This window comes from Protopterus annectens, chromosome 6.part0 (genome assembly GCF_019279795.1).
Source record: "Protopterus annectens isolate FY-2018-M chromosome 6.part0, PAN1.0, whole genome shotgun sequence".
In the NCBI taxonomy this organism is placed as follows: Eukaryota; Metazoa; Chordata; order Ceratodontiformes; family Protopteridae; genus Protopterus; species Protopterus annectens.
In genome coordinates this window covers 363,194,074-363,217,527 of record NC_056737.1, presented here as the reverse complement: position 1 = coordinate 363,217,527, position 23,454 = coordinate 363,194,074, and the positions used below count along the sequence as shown (strand labels likewise).

At 39.4% G+C, this 23,454-nt stretch overlaps 1 long non-coding RNA gene across 1 annotated transcript in view; it reads right to left on the bottom strand.

Annotated features, from left to right (window-relative positions):
• The window catches only part of LOC122804320, a 447,561-nt gene extending 424,727 nt beyond the window's left edge, over positions 1 to 22,834 (bottom strand). The window contains exon 1 of the long non-coding RNA XR_006365212.1: positions 22,200 to 22,834. This is a non-coding gene — a long non-coding RNA (uncharacterized LOC122804320). The remainder of the gene's footprint in view (positions 1 to 22,199) is intronic.
• Between the last annotated feature and the right edge of the window lie 620 nt (positions 22,835 to 23,454).

The following is a 23,454-nucleotide window of genomic DNA, read 5'->3' as shown; positions in this document are numbered from 1 at the left end:
AAAATCAATGTTGTAGACATGGATTCAAACACAATTTTTCTTTCATGTTAACTCTAAATTAGGTTTGCATATGTGGTGTTTTTCCTTCCATTACTACACTACTAACCTGTTAGAAATAATTTTGTTAAACACAAAAAATGTTAACTAACACCAAGTCCAGTAGCAGCCCAATGGTGTCAATATTTAAACACAAAGAGGATTGCTGAACACTAAAAAAATGTCACCATGTTCAGTCCATGTCTCTACTTGAGGGTCATATTGCATGTTTAATAGGTTAGTGAGCTGCTCCACTAAAATAAACTACTTTAGTTGTTCCAGAAAATGACAAAAATATATGGCCAACATTGTCTAAGCTACCTTATTCAAACAATTATCTACGACTGCCAAAGGTCCAGTCAGTCTAGGGAGGAAAATGGTAGGGTTTCATGGTTGCAGGATGCAATAGCCTTGAACTGCCTGTGATTAGGTTTAGTCTTAGATTCTTTAGCTGAGATGATAGGACATAAAGGGGGATTATCACTTGACTGAATATTAGGAATACTAAACTGTGAGGGAATTCAACAGTCTTTAGCAAATGACCATAAATGTTTAGTTCTTGATTATAGAAATGTGGAACAAAATTTCTGCTAGTAACAGGGGAAAAATGTCATCTTGGAACATGTATTTTGGAAGGATATACAATGTGAGTATGCATAATCTTTTTTCACTAGTATGCTATCACTTATTGCACATTACAAATCTGTTTTCATACAATATGCTATGACATCTGTAGCACACCGTTCTGAAAATGGCAAAATAGCGTAATGCACTTTTTTAAGGACCAGGTATCCCCCAGCCTGATTTTGGATGAAAGATTTACCATTAACCTCCTTGCACTTATTACTACTAATGTGCCACACACTAGCTTAAGAAATGGGCAGCAATGAAGCATTTTGAAATTTTTGTACAAATAAAATCATTAGATTTGAGTTTTTGCATGTAATGTTACCTCTGGGAAATATTGTATCAATTTTCTTACTGAATGTCAGGGTAGACTCAACTTCATCTAAACCTCATATATTAAGCAGATTTGCTTTTTGCTGTCTGGGTCTACAATAAACAATAAAGTGTGGGAGGTCGGCATAATGGTTAGGGTGTTACCTTATAGACACAAGGTGCAGGATTTGATTCTCACAAGGGATAACTGGCTAGGCTTAAAATGTCTCACAAGATGAGTTAGCCTAGTGCTAATCTATGAACCTATGAATCTATAATAACTTTTTAGCATAATGATATTTTGACATCATCTTTAAATGTAAATGGTGTGTGTGTGTGTGTGTGTGTGTGTGTGTGTGTGTGTGTGTGTGTGTGTGTGTGTGTGTGTGTGTGTATATATATATATATATATATATACATATATATATATATATATACATATATATATATATATATACACACATATACACACACACAAAAAAGTAGTGAACTATGTTAAAAATAGAGTGCAAATAGTTATGTGTCAACTGTGCAGAGTCTTCACAAATGCCAAAAAGTGTACCTCATTTTTGCTGATGATATTGCTGTGTACAGAGCTTATATTTACAAGTAACTACAGCTGTTTGTGGGAATAGTAATGTCCTCTTGACCTACTGTATGAGGCTGGGTTTCACCAGGTCTGTAATAGTGCCAACAGTGTATAGAGCTGTACATTTATTGAAACATAGTACTGCAGAATATAATAGAGTACATATTAATGTATTGCTTTTTCTTCTCTTATCACAGGTGACCAGGGAGGTTGGTCTCTGTCCCCTACACAACCTGATGTCAGTGCCTCTTCAGACTCCGATGATGATGGTGGCCACAGTGAGGCATGAGTGGGTTTTCAGGGACTGAATATGTCCCAGAGGTTGACATCACTCTTCTGCCCTCATTGTCACTGTACACAGTCAGTATGCCTACACATACCCAGTCCCCAGAGGCCACTGATACTGGGCAGTCACACTGAACAAGAAAGTGTGGAAACCATGGCTCCAGTGAGTGTAGACACTGGCCATAGCCAGAGAGCTGGCGAGGTTCTACAAAGGCGGATTGATAGAGCTGCTCATAGGAGGCCTGCTGTCCTTCCACCACCTGTTGCAGGCATCACATCACGATTCACTTGGTATATATTTTGGGCCATCATGGAGGCACAGGCACATTCTGAAAGGAATGTCAGATGTATGCTCAGGGTTAGGGATGCAGCATAGTTTAACATGCGTGACTACCTCCACCACATTGGTGTCACCCTGGATCGATTCACTGATGCAGTGGACAGAAGATGGGACGAGACAGTGTCTATCTTGGAGTGCACAGTGTATTTGCTAGAATGTGTGGCTGGAGTTGAGCATTGGCCTCATGAACAGAGGTCAGCAATCCCCTCTGCTGAGAGTCCATGTGGCTGTGAACAATTACTTTCCCATAGTGGCAGTACATCCAGTGCTAGAGAGGGGAGTATGTCCACGCCAAGATGTGGCAGACCATGGGCTTATGGTGCTGGGCATTCCTGTGGAGAATATGGTCCCAGCAGACAGTAGTCACTCTCAGGTACTAACACTGCTTATGACCATGGGCATGGAGGTGCCAATGCAACTCCTGGCAAAGCCAGTTCCCTTGTTTGGGCCCAGAGACGGTGAACTGTCAACTCTACCATGCATAATTTAAAGCTGTCCAACATACACACATATCGAGCTAGCACTAAGCTTGATTGTGTCCACCCACACACTCATACCACTGTCAAATGTAGATCACCTACAGTCACACACAGCAAAATTCCATGATCCACCTTGCCTGCTTCCCTTCCTGACTCACACACATGCTGTCAACATTTTGGGTCTGCCTAGGCTTCCTGCACCCCCACACAATACCTTGTGCAAGTGATGATACCTGTAAAACATCCCTGTCATTCTCATCATTGATGCATGGAAATGTAGCTATGCGTCTGATGCACAGGTTGACTATATAAATTAACATGTACTTGTGTAATGCATTGTTCAGCCATGCCACTTGTAGTGGTTACTAATAGATACTGTATGGTGACATTTGTAATGCATAAGCCCCATAATTTTGTGTACCTTATGTTGTATGATGTTATAATGGCAGTATACTTACACAATGAAAGGTGTGTCACGGAGCTGTTTATGTTTCTCTTTCAGGATTCTGTTGGGCACACCTATTGACAGACAGTAGGAAGACAGCCATAGCCATCACAACACTGGATAGACTGTCTGCACAGAAGAAATATGTCCTCAGCAAGGTACAATACTATAGGCGCATGGGTCTGTGAAGGCTGCCAGCCAAGCAAGATAGAATTGTGTAGATAATTATGCAATTTGTAAATATTAATGTAAGCCACAGGCTTGTTCTCTTAAATGTAAGAAAATTATGGTAAATGTTGAACTTCAAAAATGTAACCACATTGCACTCTGCTGGAGGAAAGTTGATAAGTCGAGCATTGTATAATTGTTTGATATCAAAACTCGGGAGATGAGATGTCTGAATGAAGGAATTCTTCCTATTATTTTGAGACCAGAGTCAATGGCTAGAATTTACATGTATGTCATTTATTGCTCTGGCTTTCTGACCAGCTGCAATATCAAAAATGGCTGTTAAACTCTGAGTTTCTGTTAGCCTGGGAAACAGAGAATAATGATGTAATCTGAAATGAGTCAATGGTACTGTGTTATCAATTTAAGGACAGAGAGAGAGAGAGAGAGAATCAGAACATTTTGCATTTGTTTTCAGAACTGACAACATCACCAGCACTGCCTTGCTCTATATGTAAGTTTATTTTAGAACTGTGTTTGCTCTTAGATATAGATAGAAAATAAAAAGTCTAGTCTAGCTGTTTTTGTATTGCTGTCAGAACCTTTCTACTGTATTATTTTAAACATTTCTCTGTGATCTCTGAACTCTTGACTAGCACTATGTAGTAAGAAGTATTGTCTTGTGTTCTTATTATTTATTATTAAATATTTTAAACCTTGCAATTGTGGTTGTTTTACATAGAGATAATTTAAGGTTTAGAGTACAGTGCATGTATATTGTGATACTGTCCAAGCCACTCTAAATAAGCCTTGCTGTTCGACTATTCGAATAATAATATTGCACAGTAATAGTTGGACAACCTTTGATAATGGCCTTATTAGTAGATGATATTAATGGTTAGTGGCAAGTAGTACTACCGTATAGTCTGGGCAGAAGGGGCATAGCTAGAGAACCTATTCCCAGCCTTCCTCAGGAGTGTCTGTGTGTTTGTATATAACTCATATCTCAAAGTGTGTGTGTGTGTGTGTGTGTCAGCTACTTGAGCAGGGACAAAAAGCACTGAGTGGACAGAGAGGGTGCTGGAGGTTTTAGCTTGACCACTAGGCTGAGATCTGGACCCTATAGGTGTGCCAGTGGGGAGTCTTATTGGGAATCTGGAGAGAAAGGGAGAAACCAGCCCCAGACTGATGGTGATCTCTGTGTGCTGTTAAGGGAAATTATACTTTACTGTGTGTGCATTTGTTATCCTTCCCAATGTGGACACCCCTCACTGGTGTTAGTGGTGAGGATTGAGGCTCCTTGATTGCTGGGCCACTGTATGGGCATCACAGGCTCCATAAGTCCATATTTGTGTAACAGGCAAACAAGGACAATGGCCTCATGCAGTGTGCTCATGCATCCCTAATCTGAGAAAAGGTCTGATACCTTTGATAACTGTCACCAGGGTGTTGGTATCTATCACATCTAAAAGCTGTGGTGCTGGGGATGACCCATCTTCACATTTCCTGTGTCCAGTACAGACATATGCCTGACAACAGCTATGATTGGTTCTGCATCCCATGTTGTAAACTGAACATGATTTATGTCACAGCAGATGTGTACTTCACATGCATGGGGACCTGTTACATATAGGGTGTACTGTTTGTGTGACATGGTTTGCTATCATAATATCGAATGTGAATGCTCCACACACACAAAAAAAAAAATGATCTACAGATGTCCAAATTTCCATGCTGCTGAGCATACCATGTTCGAAAGTCATATCAATGAATGCTACTGTGCATTTGTTGATATGAACTCAAAAAACTGCATAGAGATCATAGTAGTGAAGTGTGGGATATTTATCTCTTTCCTCATTGTAGTGCGATCTTGGAGTTGGAATATATAGTTAGCAGGGGGTGTGGTGGGGCACAGACCACCACAGTGGGGTGCAGGGGGGCTTGCCCCCCTGCAAAACAGTGATGTTAATTATAGGAGTTTCACATTACATGTCCTCCTATATGGCAGTCACGTGCTCTGTTCAACAACAATGTCGAATCTGCTGAATTCGTTCAGCAGATTCAACATTGTTCAGCAGCTTCAACATTGTGTGTAGTTGATTACTCTCACATTCGTACTTGTTTTCAATGTTGTGACTGGAAAGATGTGTTGTCAGTCTACATTTTGATAGTAAACCATGTGACATACCTGTCTCTCCAATGTGTAGCATTTATGCCACAGTGACGGTGTAGGTGTGTAGTTTGGGTAAAACATGTGTTAGTCCTGTCATGGATGCATGCAAGGTACACAGTGGGATCTGACACCTCCCTGTATGACAACGATATACATCCACTACAAAGCATTTATGAGACAGACTATGCATGTACGGTCATGACACGCACTCCATAGGACATGTTATCTGCAATGTGCATTGCAGTACCATGGAATATATGTGACTGCTACACTTGTTGGATATGCTTGCGCAGTGCCACAGCAAGAGTTCCACTGCACAAAATTATATGTGTGATGAGTTCCACCTTCAGTATGGCAATGACAGTCTGAGAGTTATATCACAGTCCTGTCTGTTTATGATGCACAACACTGAATGCATCCCCACATCTCACTGACCACTGAAAGTCAAAGGCTACATTTCTCCCTGTGTTTATACATTCATGATTAATGGCTCAATTGTGTGTGGTGTGTGGACAATACTATATTTCCCATGAGTGGATGAATTTCCAATGGATAGTATTATGCAGTCATTAGCATTTAGTATTTCTCAGTGCTCGGACCACAACTGAATGTGTGTCACAGGCCATCATGATTAACTGTTGGTTCTGTGTGGGATTCAGTAACAGATCCTGATATCCAATCCTCTACTAATGTAGGCAGTCAAAAGGCACTGACAGTGGCTGTGACTACAGAGAGGGAATGGCTAGAAGGGGTACGTAAACAATGATGTCTGGGAAAATCCACTGGTGACTCGTGTCATTGCAGCTTAGGTGTCCCAATGCTATCTTCCCAGATTATGACTGTCAGACACTTGCCTACCCACAAGCGGACATAACACTCAGTAGATATCCTACACAGTTTCCAGCAAGGCCTGCTGGCCTAATATTGTCAAACACCTTATTAGACTATATGGTAGGTGGAGTGAGTAATATTCCCGTCATCCATTGCATAATGTAACACTCAATGGGGTCCACCACTTAGAGTCAGTAGGCATGATTTGGCCTTGAGCATAACAGATGGTGTGTGGTCCAATGTCAGTATGTGTATGACAGTGTTACTGCTCGTATCCATGCTAACTCCTTTCATAGCATTTCATGTCACGTGGCTCAGAGATCTGAGGAGTATGTTCCAAGAAGAGAGTCATCCAAGGTGTTTGTACAGAGCACAGACAAACACATTAGGGAAGTGTAATATGTATACCCTTTGAAGGTAAGGTGGGGTTTTCACACAGGCATCCTGCAATTGGACATTACCCAAGTGGTGTTTACTGGAAGGACACAATTACCTTGTGAAAACTGTGGAAAGCAGGAGAGTCCTAAGAATAGCCAGTGCCTGGCAACTATTAATGCTGATCTCACTGACACTGCTCTCATATGGGATACCATGCTCCGATATGTTTTCTGTCATCACATGCAAAATGGTACTACAAAGCCTATGATGAAAAGCAGGATACACCCTGTTTGTTTATCAGCATAGCTATCCCACATCATGAAATGCTCTCTAGGCTTCACATACCCTTTTCCAATTCGTTGCCTTGATTAGCAACCTAGGCAATCAGTTGGCTTTTGCATGTGTTATGTCATCTGTTCCAGGGTTGGTGGTATGTCACTAGGAAACTGACAAGAGGAGGATTAGTAAGCACTGCTGTAGCACCTCAATATAATGTACAATGTCCTTTGACATAGATATCCATTCATCTTATTGCAACAATCAGCACACTGCTGGTGAGCCATCATAGGTGACATTTTCACAGCACTTCATGTATCCTGTCCTTCAACACATTACTGGTGCATATCTGCATGACATGGCTGTGAGGCATTTTGTAGTGGATTGGCCACCTTTGGCCAATGTGTGTCCATCTGCCACATGTCCGAGGCATATCACACTGTACAGTTATGTACCCAACACACGTCTGTGCAGTGTGCTGTCTAGTTGCTTGACAGACATTGTATGCTTGAGAGATCAACATAATATCAGAACAGTTGAACATGTCTGCTATGCATGCACAGGTATCCATATCTTCACTGCAAGGTGTGCCTGCAAACACTGCATATTAGGCTGTCAACTCCAAGGGTGTGGCAGCATGACCTTATCTTTGCAGGACTTGCTGCTGACATGTTGGGAGTGCCCCCACCCCTCTACTCCTATGGCACACAAACAGGACATGTGACAGATGTGACTGCATTTCAAACCTTGCTGTCATTGTGTCTCAAACAGCAGTCGTTACATATGGCAAAGATCATTATGCCAACATGCACAGCTCACATCTTGCACTACCTACACCAACATAACACACCTGTCTGTGTGCAGCTCCTTACCAGACACATTGCCAAACATACACCTCAGAACATCTTGCCTCTGGAGTGCATAGTTCATATAACACTGCATGCAAAACTCTCTCACTGAACAAACACCCAAGGCAAAACACAAAATCACACCTCTTGGTCAGAAGTGATTACATTGTGAGGCACATTGATGTCTGGGTCGAGTGGCTACATATGGGACAGATCACAGATAGCTGTCTGTGGCTTGACACAATAGGCCGTACAATACATTGCCGCAAATCAAGGGATATCAGTGAATATAATGTTAACATCATAGTTCCTGCAGGTGTCTACAACTAGGGACATATGTCACCAGTCTGCATGCAGACACATAACTGTTCTTAGCCTCTCTGTGTTTCTCAAGTATAGGCATGCCTTTCGGCTGCAGTTGACACTCACCTTTGATGACAGCTCCATGCACATTAAATTGATGAAAGTCAATAATTGCCTTAGTGTGTGGTGTCATTGTTAGGGGATCTATTACGTGTTTGCTTGGGATGCGTTGCTCAACAAACATCAGTGCATCACCAGTAATGGTGTTCATCTCTCACCCCTGAGATTTGGAGTAATGGCCATGGCTACTGACATCCTAACAAGCACTGTTCAGGGAAAAGTTGGCAATCAGAACACCATCTGTATACAACATCATGGTTATGCTGCTACATGGTGGGTGTGGCAACATTGAACTCCACTCTGTGTAATGTCTCCACACCCTGGATTATGCAGACATGTGTGCAGTCAAGGTCATCTGGTTCAAGGATGTGGACAATACCACAGCCATACCAGACTACATTTCCATCCACATCTTCACACCTCAAAATGACAGTGTTCAAAGTAATGCAGGTGGTTTGTACACACTCATTAAGGACAGATACACATCAAGATTTTGTGAAACACTGTGATTTCCTGGAAACAATGCAGGTGCCATTCAGTATTGAAAAGGCACATAATCAAGAAATAGCCAGCTACAGGAGCAGCTCCATGTATCCAGAAACTCATTGTTCATATTTGTATGTACAAGTGAATATTAAGATATATCATTACACCATGTTTTGGGGTGGCATTAAGTGACCACCAGCTGTGATGCTTAGTTATGCTGCAGCTCACTTGCCCAAATGTTAGTCTATGTCCTTAACTACAATGTTTTGGAGTAGTCCTATGACATCCCCCCAAGGGGAACCAAAGTATTACAACATGTACCTACCACCCCGTTAGCCTGACGAGCCTGGTCTACAAGGCTATGGAGCATATCATCGTGGAACTTATAAACAATGACATTGGTAATCTCCAAACTCTGGACCCTACTCAGTTTGGGTTAGTAAAAGGCAGATCATGTTTCCTAAACCTGATAGACTTCTTTGAAGCAGTCACCAAAGCTGTAGATGGGGTAAGGTGGTACACACAGCCTATCTAGATCTCGCCAAGGCTTTCAACACCATTCCCCACTCTGGAATTATAGACAAACTCACTAGACTAGGTATAAATCCCTATGTCACAAGATGGGCTGCCAACTGGCTCACTGACCAAATGCACACTGTGAAAGTAGCAGACTCTAAATCCAACTTCAGACCAGTGACAAGTGGAGTACCACAGGGTTCAGTCCTAGGTCCTCTCCTGTTTGGTATCTACTTCTCTGAAGTACAGGCTAACACAGAAGGTCTTTGGCTAACTAGGAGCCATAATCAAATCTCCTAACGATGTGGACATCCTACAAAAGGGCCTTACTGAGAAAGATGCCTGGTGTCAAAGCCATGGCCTCAAGCTCAGTGCCAAAAAGTGCATTGTCATCCCTTTTGGTAAGAACTCTTTACCCATGAACTACCACATAGGCAGTAGTCTACTTAACACCAAAAGTGTGATAAGAGACCTTGGGACACAGGTGGACAGTAGTCTCTCCTTTGATAATCACATCGCCACAGTAGTCAGGAAATCCTTCTATGTGGCACACCTCATCACAAAAGGTTTCTCATCCAAGAAAAAAGAGGTCATTGTTCCCCTCTACTCATCACTCATTAGACCCATTATAGAGTACAACACTCCTTTTGGTATGTACCTCACAACACATCTACAACAACTGGAAAGGCCACAGAAATACCTCACAACAAGGATTACCGGCCTCAAACAGATGTCCTACACAGACTGTCTCAAAAAACTCCAGCTTTACTCTGTCGCATATCGCCTACTCAGAGGTGATCTCTGCCTAACATACAAAGCTATGTCAAACCCAGAGCTGTTGAACATGCTCAACGTAAAGAAATCCCAATCCCTCCAAGCTACACGCTCTAGGGACTTAAACCCTGTCACCACAATAAACAGAACATGCTGGAGGGATAGATTCCTGTCTCAGAGACTTCCCATACTCTAGAACAAACTACCTATCTATATCAAACAAAGCTCCTCATTAGCATTCGTCAAGAAAAATCTTGATGATTGGATGGGAGATAGGAAATTCACCCCGGGGATCACTTCTGTGGCTCTGCTTTACAGGGGCACAGGAAAATAATTTTCTTGGGTGGCAAAAGCCAGGGTACTGTTTGGCTAGGCTTATATAGGCCCTAGGGCCAATAGCCTAGTACCTACCTATGAACCTATGAACCTATGTGTTTACCAATATGGGTGAACACTGCAGCCCCCCCCCAACATGAGGTCCTCCCTGGTGGGATCTGACAACAGATCAGTGTCATTAAAACTACCAGCACTAACCCCCCTTGCAGACAATGCAAACATATATTTCAACAAAGTCATGTATTACCTCATGTGGGATGGTTCACATAGCTTAACTGCAGCCCCCTGATGACATGGTTATGTATGCAGAGCTATACACCCATGCATTATGGCAGTAATATTACAACTGGATGAACTTGGCTGCACCTGACAGTAGGAACACATGCTCCTCATGGCACAGCAGACCTTCATGGTGGACAACTCCCATTATCAGGCTGTAAAATAGGAGGTGGACATTGATGTGTGCAGTTGGGGTGATGGTGCCCCTTCAAATGGTGATGCAACCTCCCCAGCTATACTACCACATAATGTTGTGATGTTGTGTAGACACAGTAAGTCACAAAGTTAGCCACCCACACAATGCAGAACCCCAATGCACATTATAGTTACACGTGTAGCCCCAAAGCACAGGCCCAGATTGTCTGTGAACTCATACTTAATGATGCCACATAGAATGGGTCTGTAGCCATAGCTAACCTGTAGTCCCACAAGTTCTTTACTCCCCTGTTCCCAACACATGTGACCCATGACATTCCTACAACCTGTCCCATAACTTCCATATCTACAGAGCAAGTTGTAAATGCCCTTTCTATGGAGGATACACAGCATCTATTGAATGTGCTAACATCCCCGGCTGCATCCTACATGGGATGTGTAATGGATTACCAACAACATTGGGAACACCTTGCAATAATACTGAAACCACTGGCTGAACCCCAGCTGACTGGCCAACACTAACTGTTATACCCTTGCACAGAGGTGGTGCATGCAATGATCACCAGAACTGTAGACCTCTTTGCCTGAGTATCTATATCTGAATGGTCGCAGGGGCAATCATCATGGAGCTGATCAGCACACACATATATGTAATCTACACACAGGTGACTGTACACAGTTTGGATGTCTGACAGGGGGATCGTGACTGTTAAACATGGTGGACATTTCTGAGGCAGTCACCAAGGACCTGGGTGAGGAGACATCAGGGCATACAACCCCCTGGACTGAGCCAAGCCATCTGACTATATCCCCCACTCCAGGCATCATGTATAAAGCACCCACTTAGGCATCCATGCTAGTATCATTCTAGGGGTCACTTAGTGGCCCATTGATGGCACACAAATTCAACATAGGGACATCTGCCTCCAATAGTTGATTTGTAATCAGCAGTGTTCAACATGCTCATTCCTGGGTTCCCTACTGCTCGGAATCCATTTAGCCATGATACAAATGAATACTGACTGTCTGTGGCTAACAATGTTGACTGATGCCTGCAAAGTGTGAGCACTCATGGACTCTGTGAGTTATGTCAGTATCCTACAAGAGAGTAGTGATGAACAAATGCATGTTGATATAGTAATGGCCATAAACTCCATGCAAATATATATGTAGTATCATTTGCATCAGTGACACCTATGCACCTGGTAAGTAGGACATCAGTCGCAACATGTGACATACATACTCAGGGGTGAAAGAACTGGGCACACAGAAATGTCCACATAGGTTTATAACTAATGTGCCTGAGAGCACCATGTCTCCCCAGTGGTATGACGGGAATCATGTGCCATAGCTGAGGTCACAATCACCCGTACTTGACATACTCATAACATCCATGTACTCTTCCCTTAGCATGCTGATATCTGAGTGCAATGGTCATTTGGTAATGGACTTTTCCATGCAGTACTGGCACTTGCACACAACAGTATGGTCCATCACAAGGGAACTTCACATCTTCAGCATGTGTTCAATGGGGATCATCTGAAATGAGTGTCATTGTAGCTTGTGGCATATTGACTAATCAGAGGTGATCTCTGCCTTGCATATGGTGCAATGTGTGACCATGCTTGATTTTAAATGCTGCACATCTGTAGTTGGCATAGTACATAGATTCATCACTGTGAGGGCATTAACCTAGAATGTGATGTTAATAATACATGCTGGTGGGAGAGATTTGTCTAGCAGTCTTTAACCCACCTTTACAACATAGCCCTGGTTAATGGCAAGCAAAGCACCCCAGTGCATCTCAGCACATGCCTTTTGTATGACTGGCTGCGCATCCATCATTTCACCACAGCCTGTGCCCCTCTTAGAGTGGGGCAATATGTGCTGATCATGTAAATAAGAGCATACAGGTGTCTTTGATTGTGATGGCTATATGACCATTATGCTAGTGAAGTTCAAATGTCCTATGGTAATATAAGCTGATGTAAATTGCTCTAACAGCCACACACACAAACATGGCTACATTGAAGATAGCACCACCTCCAATTACTGCCTACAGGACATGGCATAGTACACACATAGTACAAGTTGGCTGTTTGTAGATTAGAATACCTACTCATGAAATGGTCACAGTACAGATCACAGAACGTGATGCATGCAACACACCTCATGTCTGATAGTACTGTTGGTTTAGGACATATTATGCTTGATGACATCAGCAGGCCAAGTTGTTGGTCAGGCATTCTGAGGGCCACATCACCTGCTACAACTAAAATTCTGCAAAACCCTTCTTCTTTGTAAGTTACTGAGGTGATCATATTTATGCCATATGGACATACACACCAATTGGCCTGCAATGAGATTAGAACCCCTACCTATCTAGTCTGACACACTATAGATCATGTGACCCCACTGCTTAACATCTCCCTTGACTGATGCAGTGCATATTTCAACCATGAGGCTTAGTGAATATTAAGGAAACCATACTAGTGGACTGGGTAACTGTAGTCCACTGTGGATGTTACTTGTGTACATATAGCCCACTATATTTCCTTGCAAAACTGCAGCAGATTCATACATACAATAGCATATTATAGTAATCCTTACAAGTAGTATGTAGGTTAGGAATTACCTTGGGAATGCAGTAGTTGACAGAACTGTAATTCAGGGCTGACTCTGTCTGATGCAAGCAGTACACAGCCAATACATGGATAGGTACAGGTTGTGTGGGTTGCCTGACATCAAGTTTACTATATTTATGTGAGTAGGAGTAAGGTGTCAGTCCCTAGGGCCCTAGGTTGTCAGTGAATGTGATATTCCTTGTCTCTTATCCAAAGCCAGGGAGAACTGAGCATGCCTAAGTCTGCCTACAGGGACATCATCAGGGGGTTTCCTCCTTTGAGTCCTCCTGTGACAGTGGCTGTGGTGACCTAAGCAGTGGTGAGGGCTGTGTATCCCTTCCCTTCGCTGATCCTGCTGCAGCTGTTTCTCCTGGATCATATTATGTAGCATTGTACATACTGTGAGCATATGTGCACATGTGGCTAGATAGTACTGCAGGACTCCATCAGCTATACCCAAGCACTAGAACCATAACTTCAAAAGCCCAAACACATGCTCTATGATGTTCCTAGTTTGTGTGTGTACTTCATTATGGCATTCTTTGGTGGGTGGGTGTGCATTTCTGATGGGTGTCATCATCCATGGTTCTAGGCCATAGCCAGCATCCCCCAGTAAATGGCCACGTGGGATGTCCCCCTTAGCAAACATCTGGTACAGCTGTTATGCATGCCAGATATGGGAATCATGATAACTGCCAAGGCTGCCAGCACACACATTCATGATAATCCCCTGGGCATTGCACATGACCTGGCAGTTGATGGAATAGTACCTCTTGCGGTTGATACAGGTTATATCCTCCATACCATCTAGTGCCTTGATGTGTACGTGAGTGCAGTCTATGGCACCCAGTACTTCAGGGTAGTGTGCTCCACAGTAAAAGGGTTTTATATTGATGGCCCTCACCTCAGCGTCGAGGGGAAAAGAAATGTGCTCATTGGCATATAGTAGCATGGCATCCAGGAAGTGGTGCAATACCCTGAATGCTGATGCATGTGAGACCCCCATCATGTCCCCAGTAGGTCTTTGGAAAGTACCTGTAGCTAGTATCCTAATGACTACACATACCTTTGTTTCCACTGGGATAGATTTCCCTCTTTTCTCTCTGGGTCTGAGTTGAGGGCAGCAGAGCTCAGTGAGTTTTTGTAGTTTGTCCTTGTCCATTCTGTAGAGATCTACAATCTCCAGCTCATGTAGCTCCTGGAAGGTTACCCTGGGCCTGAACACTCTTCTCCTTCTCTGTCTAGGCTTATTGTTAACAGCAACAGCATTGACTTTAACATCTAGCACATACAGGTGCAGCAGATCTGCAGCAGCCCATAGCATTCTCGCAGTTAAAATTCCCAAGTCTGTACTGCAATGGTGCAGAATATTGGGGAAAAATCAGAATGTAGAGTGTATGCATACTTTATAGAGCTCTGCTGTTGGTGCAGAGTGTGTGAATGGGTAAGTAGGATGCATTGCATCTGCCTACAATATAATTAACATAATTTAATGGCCCTATTGTAGGTTAAACAAGGGTCAAAGCTAATTAAATGCATTTTTTAAAACACACACTCAGCGTGGCAGCATGTCATGGAAATATGCACAGGGGAGGTAAACAAAGCTTAGACTTTAGTACACACACCTTGTGTAGGGGATACACTCAGCCAGGTGGTGCACCTCAGCTGCAATGAGCTTAAATGTCAGTAGACACCCCCCCAGTGTCAACTATCTCCTGTGTAAACAGCAACATGGGTCTAAGCCTACACAAATGGGACATGCGGACACGATTACTCCTTTCTGTCATTCAGTACCTCCACCTCATTTGCATAGCTATCCATGCTCACAAACTAAATGCTTCAGACCCCAGCCACTTTAGCAACAGCACAAATGCACCATTGTAAGGACTTCATGTACAGCCATGTAGTACATTTCTGTCACATACTATTTAATTTGTTTTATTCCACTTTTTTTTCTATAGAGCATGTTTGTGAGGTGCACCACAGTGCAAAAACATTCCCAGATTATTAAAAAAAAATAATAAGTTAACTTATTTCCTTTAATTTTTCTGACTTACAAGATGATAATTTTGGTTGTATGTGTACAGTATGTGGTATGACATTTCTGTGTAAATATCTACATTTTTACAACCCCTTTTGTCTGTCTAAACTCCTGTACATGACATTTTTCTGTGTGTACTACAGGCACTGGCAGAGTCTTACAAACGATGAATACAGAGTGATTCTTGAAAGCATGGAACTTATTTTAAAATATAATTATCTTTACTTTCAGGGGGAGTACTACCACCAAAAGGAAGGTGTTGCCATGGGGTCAGCTTGCGCACCAATATATGCTAATATTGTGATGTTGTATTGGGAGTTAAATTTCATTTTTTCTTCCATACACAAAAACCATATTATAAAATATTTCAGGTTTTTGGATGACATTTTTATTGTATGGGAGGGATCAGGGAATACAATAGATGAATTTATAAGATATATAAGTCATACTACTAACTTTTTAGAATTTACTTTCAAAATTGGGAAGGATGTTATCCATTTTTTAGATGTTCAACTAGAAAAAGATTACTATAATGGTTGTTATAAATCTAATATTTATCGAAAAAAAAATTTTTCTAATGCCTACCTACATTACAGTAGTGACCACCCCCAGTTCTTAAAAAAGAATATTGTCAAAGGGCAAATGATTAGAATGGCAAGAATGATTTCAAGTGACAGTGATTTCATTATGGAAATTAAAAATGTAGAACAGATGTTTCAGGAGAGAGGTTATCCATCAAGAATTATTGACAATATAGCAGAGTATGTTCTTAAAGGTAGAAATGAAAACAGATATGTACCATTACTTACTATTAAAAAAAGGGGTTTATCGGATGTATTGGAAGAAAATGGTACTTCTACAGTTAATGATATACAAATAAATAGACAGGGGATTAGTAAGAATAGTAATATAAATGATGGTTTACCCTTCCTTACATTAACTTACCACAAAGGTATGGGGTGGTTAAGAAAATGTATAGATGAGACATGGGGGATGTTCGGTGAAATGTATGGTAAAACTAATACATTTCAGAAGAATATAAAATATAGCTACAGGAGGAATAGGAATATAAAGAACATCCTGGAATATTACAAGACTAATAAAACCAATACAACTATAGGTGCAAATAGAAAACGGGGAACTTTCAAATGTGGACGTTGTGCCCAGTGCTCTTTCATTGCAGAACAAAAGGACTTGACAATACCTAGTGTTAGAATTACTTTGAAAGCTAGGAATTATAGCAGTTGCTATACTCAGGGCGTGGTTTACTTGGCCTTTTGTAAGGTGTGTTCAAAATATTATGTGGGTAAAATTGAGGGACATTTTAGAGCCAGAATATACGAACATATAAGGGACATCAACAAGCAAAATGTGAATAATGCATTATATAGGCATTTGATGAATTGCAAGGAGGCTAATTTCAAATTCTGGGTATTAGAAGAAGTTGGACACCTGGAAAGAGATGGGGACTGGGAAACAAAGTTAGAATACAAGGAAATGATGTGGCAATTGCGTTTGGATGCATGTGAAGGGAAAGGCCTTAATGACCACATATCTATTTCTCCTGTTTTTGCTGCTGACCCTAAGAGGGCTGTTAAAAGTTAGGAATATATATAATATACATATAATTTCCAAAGAAGATATATACTAATATATAAAAGTACATTTTATAGACAGGTGGATATATTATATCATATTAAATTATCATATTATTAAATTATTTAACTATTATTAAGAATATATTTATATTTTATGTGTGTGCGTGTATATATATATATATATATATATATATATATATATATATATATATATATATATATATATATATATATATATATATATATATATATATATATATATATATATTTATATATAATTTTTTATATATTTTTGTGGTCTGTATAGATGTATTAATTTATTTGATTGATATTTATTGATATTTATGGAAGTAGGAATACATACATGTGTACATATATTTATATGTGAGTATACATATATTCATATGTATACACATTCAATTTTTTGTAGAGTTGGCATTATGGTTTACCATTATTATGTTATTAGTGTTCTCTCTTTTTAAGGTTTTGATATGACACACTGTTTCTCCCTTCTCTTCACAATGTAATAAGGCATATTAATTGTAACTTATAACTTATTTAATTTTTTAATATATTGCAACATATCTTAATATATCTAATACATTTTAATACATTTATATCTATTCTGAACTTGTATACAGTTGTTCTCACAGTTTTAGATTTGATAACTGTATTTAACGTTTTCCGTATAGAAAACAGTTATCTCCACACACACAATGAAAACAGTGTGTATTTAACTTTTAGAAGGAAATGAAGGAAATGTGCGTACTAATTAATTTATTGACCAGCCCACTAGTTAATGTATATAAATTGATGTGTTTTGTGGTTTTAATTCATCTCTGAAGAAGTCTCCGAAGGGAGACGAAAGCGCTCAGATTTTATTTGTGCAGTGTGAAAATAAATAATTTATTTACTTATATTTTCGCTGGTGGATTCTACCTTTCTGGAATTGTGTGGGAGGATGACCTTTATTGTTCATGGAACAGGTTTTTTGCTATTTGTTAATACTAAAACCTACTCAAATAGACAGTAGAGAGGATTTCAGATTTTAAAATAGGTGGTTTCATGTCGAAAATATCATTAAATAATGGTGTTCACTATAATGCTAAATGTCATCATGCTTAGCCAGTAAAACCTGAGGATTTTGCATTTTACCGAGACAAATTGTATAGCATAGGACAGTGCTTTTTTAAAAGTCTAGGAAATGTGTCTGAAGGTATTGTAGTGAAATTTTGGGAAAATATCAAAAGTACCATAAACAGAAACAGTAAGCCTTTTTTGTGATACAAAGCTGCCAATAAAGAAGGAAAACTTGATGATTTGAAACTCGGGATATATCAAAAATGAAATAAACTATACAGCATTCAGGAAGTATAATAAAACAGAAATGTAAGATGATGTAAATTAAAGCAGAAGGAAACAGACAAAGCCCAAAACTAAAGGATGGCCCATTTAGGTATTTAGGCATATTAAGAATATTTACAATTGAAGACACAATATGTTTACCAAATCCAGACAACTGAATACTCTAGATTAAATAAAGCAAATTATATAAATTTCTCAGATCTGAAGAAGTTGTGTAATAAAGATGAAAATGTTCATATTCTGCACTGAATAAAGACAGTAATTTATCAATGTGAGCTCTGACTCCTATCCCTTTATTGCTTGTTAACAGAAACTAAAAGCAAAAAATATAATAATCATTGCTTTATCTGCTAATTGGGTAAGCATGCTATGTTAGCTGTGATACAACAAGAGAAAGTTGGGACTGCTAACCTTTGCTGAGTTTTAGACTACAGATTAACTAGCTATTCACAGAATTTGACAAATATAAGATCCTTAAAAAAACAACAAACGGTAGAAGTGCATATAGCAGTGAGGCCCTTGACAGAATGTATCCTAGACCCTTCAGAGAGTTGAGTGTGAGATCTGGAAATACATTAAACTAAACATTTAGGGAGGTTCCTAAAGACTTGTTGAGGGCTTTTATGATTCTGCTAGACAAGAGTCTAGATATTTTTGACTTTTTGTTTGAATCTGGTGGTGCCTAAAATCATGGAATCAAAACTGAAGGAAATAATTCTGTAATATTTGGGAAATATTATGGTTCAGTAGTCTAAAGGCAGCACAACTCCACAGCAGGAAAGTCATGACTTACAATTTTTTCTGAGTTGTAGTTGTTTCCAGTAATTAATATCTAGGTGTGGTCTACATAAACGTTTGTTTTACTTGTTTGTACTGTTCTCCATAGAAGGCTTTAAGCTGGAAACCAGATGTTTTAATCTTATACCAGATTAAGTTCCATGTGTAATCTCTGTGGAGTTTTCTGTCTGCATAATCAGGTTATTAAACCAGAAAGGAGACATGGACATGCCCTGTTTTAGACTTTATTAAGACATTTGGCACAGGTTTCAAGGTAGTCTTAAGGTAATATTATAGATAAACTGTTGGCAAGGAGCAGAGCAAAGAGCATCATAGTCAGAGGAATCCATCTAGCTGAAGGGGTTCTGGTACTTAGAATGTTGCAAGAATCACTGCTGGATAAGTCTCTTCCAGTCTATTCCAGTGCCTGTATAAGTGATTATTGAAAGTGGCATAAAAGAAAGGATGCCTTTCTGCTGAGAACACAGAGCTATGTTAAAGGGTAGCTATACGGAATGGTACAAAGCTATAAAAATAAGACTTGGGAAGAATAGGAAAAAATTATAACAAAGTTCAAGTCATGAAAAAGTTAAATGGTGATCAAAGAAGCAAAGGCTTACTGTAATAAGGTAGTAAATATTTTGGGGGGGGGGGTAATGGCTATAACAAAAAAGATAAAAAGTAACACTGTGGATGTTTATACATAATGACCTAAATGTAGCATGCACTTTACAACACCATGAAGGAGGGATGGCAAAACAATGAACTTCACAAGAAAAGGCATTTATAGTACAAAATTTAAAGTTTATTATCCTTTTATAAATAACTATTTTTAAGATCCCATCTGAGGTATAAATGTCTGCATGTCTAGCAACTAAATGATTTTAAGAGTATCTAAAGAATAGAGGCCATTTTGAAGAAGCAACAAAGACAATCTAAACTGGAAGTAAAATAAGGGGAGACTAGGAAAGTATAGTTAGGAAGAAGGTAGTGACAGCCTGACAGATACTCTAAATGCTTCAAAATAAAGACAGAGTCCAAATAGATACCACCTTTCACAGTTGTTTTTGAACAAAAGGCATAGTTTAAGAAGGCACAAGCATTATTTCACAAAACAATACTAGATTATTGCTGAAGCCATACTGCCAACTAAATAATTTTAGAAAGAGTAATGTATTCAAGAAATCATGGTATTAAAAAATTAAGCATTTAATATAAGGGCTGTATCATGGAAATAACTTACCCAGTTTCAAAGTTTGACTATCACACAAATAGCTGTCAGTCTTGTATCTAAACTCAGTGACCTATAAAATGAGTGCTTTTCTTACCCAAGATGCAAAGAGTTCCATCTTAAAAGTAGTCTGGCACTGCAATTATAGACTGTTGTACCTGTGCTTGCCCTGACTTCTTCCTCCAATACACATCTCCTTCAAACTATCCTTGGTAAGTTAACCAGTTTCACGACCTTTGCTAGCAGAAGAGAACATAACTGTAATTCCTTACAGAATATTAATTATCTCTCTATCCCTCAAAATTGCATCAGTGCTGTCTTCACCTACTTTTCTTATTCCAGCTACCTCTAGTGCAAAAAACTGAAAAAAATTGCTTCTTGCAGCTATTCTTTCCAGCCCAGTAACTGACTTCGTCTCACACTGATAAACCTATTTTAGACATAGAAGAGGTAAAAGCACCTCTGACTATATTGTACATAGTAGGTTTGAAAGACCGCTACCTCATTTGTTAAAGCTGTGGGAAGTTGTACTATTTGTAAGCATGTCATTCATTAGATTGAGGGGATTAATGACATCAAATATGACTGTAACAGCGAAAGAGCAATATATGCTCTGAAATGTCCATGTGATTTAATGCTTCTTAGTGAAACTTGAAAACAAGAATATGAGAAGACCTTTGAGACATTGTAAAGAGCTAGACATACATCTCAACAGCTTCACGTTTTACTGAACTCCATAATGACTCAAAATGCTAATGTTGTTGATACCACTTAGTACCAAATTAAAAACTATGGTATTGTTCACATTAGTAGACTCAGTTAAAACAAAAAAGGAAGCAATGCTGATAATAAAATCTCGGACTCTTGTATCTAAAGGACTTACTGTTGATTTAATTTGCAGAATTTTAATTCCCTGCAAAAGGCTTTTTCTATACATGTAGAAGATGTACTCAACTGTTTTCTGCTAGATTTATAATATTGTTTTATTGATGTAGTTTTATTGTTAATACTCACATCCTATATATATATATAGTCTTCATTCCTTTTTTTGTAATCTCAAGACAGTCCAGTGTGACTGAGATGCAAGGTTATTTTTAATAAAACTTTTTGAGTCTGCCTCTTTGTGGTTTACTACTATATTTGCTAAATGTATTATTTAGCCTCAGCATGTTTGGTAGCCTTGCTAACTTAATGGTTATATATGTAAAAATATTATAAAAATATGAAAACCTTTCCTTATTATACTATCCCTCTTCTGAGGTATACATACATACATACATACATACATATAAATATTTCAGGCATGGGAAATAATGCCCTTCTAGTCTGCCAATATACCAAAACAGCTATTCTCATAATAAAGTATGTTTTAATGACTGCATAACTGAAATCTTCTTATTGTACATTGCATTTCATAATAATTTGATTGTAAATGTATGCCTGGAATTAAATCCATTATTATGACCCTGGACAAAGGCATGGCTGAAAATGGTTCTGTGTGTCTGCTGGTAAAATAACAGCAGTCACTGCAGGTCAGTGTGAGGCATTTGAGTAATGTAAAAGAACAGTGACAATAACTTAGCACAGGATTTACAAATGTTTGCAACCAACTATTTTGAAAAAGGTTGTTCTTATGCTATTAATCTTCACGTGATTATTCCTGGCCACAGCGAACATGAAAGTTGCAAATGCGTATAACAAGAGTTGGTAACATTACAAGCCAAATGTGTTTGTCATTCAAAGTGATCGCATTCTTCAGATCATATTTCATTTCTTATGCTGGCACATAATTTCTTTGTCACTTACATTTGGGGTTTTTGGATGGTAGCAGAACACTCCAGTGTTTATTCTTACTTGGAAGAGTAGTTCCTTCAGAAGAAGACAACATTTTCTTCCACTCCCCATGACCCTGAACATTTTGTTTTCCTCTAGATATTTGTGTCTCTATAGACACTACGGTGGTATGCGTGACCCTTGCTCTTCTGTGCCAGGCTAAAACAAATGTCAGTTCTTTGCTCCTTTTCAATGTAGCTGTTGGATGTTGTTGAACCCTTGTAATTAGGATCCATTCAGAATGCCTCATCTAATGTGTCACTCTCCAGATTTCTCATGGATGTGAAATATTCTTGTGAAGCACTCTTTAAAATGTGCATGAGTGGTTTGTCCTAATGATTCTTTGATTAACGTACCATGTAATTTCATGGTGCAGGCAGCACATCATTATTGCTCTCAAAGTTTGCACTTTCATCTTCCAGCATACTTCACTTCTTCTAAGTTGGGGTTTTAGGTGAACTAAAACAGAATGATGACCATTTCCTCTAATGTTTCTTTCTTTCTGTGACTCCCATCTCGTTGGGATATCCCTAATTAAGAAGTTGGCAAAAAATAAAAATAATCACTGTTGGCTACTATGTCAGTTCTACAAAAATGTTTTCTTTGTGTAACACTGCCTTTGTATCCTACTAAGTTGTTTTGAAACTGATTTTTATGTTGGCGTCTTCTGTGCCATTAACATAGTTGACATTAGGCACATTGTTTAGAAGCTGGCAATGAACAAAGGTCACCCACCATTCTAGGCTCTTTGTTTCCTTTCTGTCAGTTTTGAAAGATGCTGGTTCCATACTGAAGACTAGGGCATCACTTCTGAATCAAATAATGCAGATGATAGCAGGTTTTTGGCTTCTTCCTAAAGAATTTCTCAGTGCAGCTGGAATATAGCACGTCTCTTGAAAAGGCTGAGAAGAGAAAAAAGTTTGTGTCAGTCACAACAAAACAAACTGAACAAAAAACCCTTAGCTGGTAAAAAGTTTCTGTGTTGTCCCATTTTGTTATTAAAACAGCACAATAAAGATGAAATTAATATACCAAACAGCTAAACACTAAACTAAGAAATGGACTGTCCAATCCATTAAAGGAGTTTCTTTTAGGAATGTTTTGCATTTATTTGCTTTTAACACATACGGCTTTAGACAAAACATTGCTTCATATTCAGGATGGTGGTTCTGTGGTAGAATCTGTGCTTCAGAGCTTCAGGGTTCAGTCCTGATCTTACAGCACCATG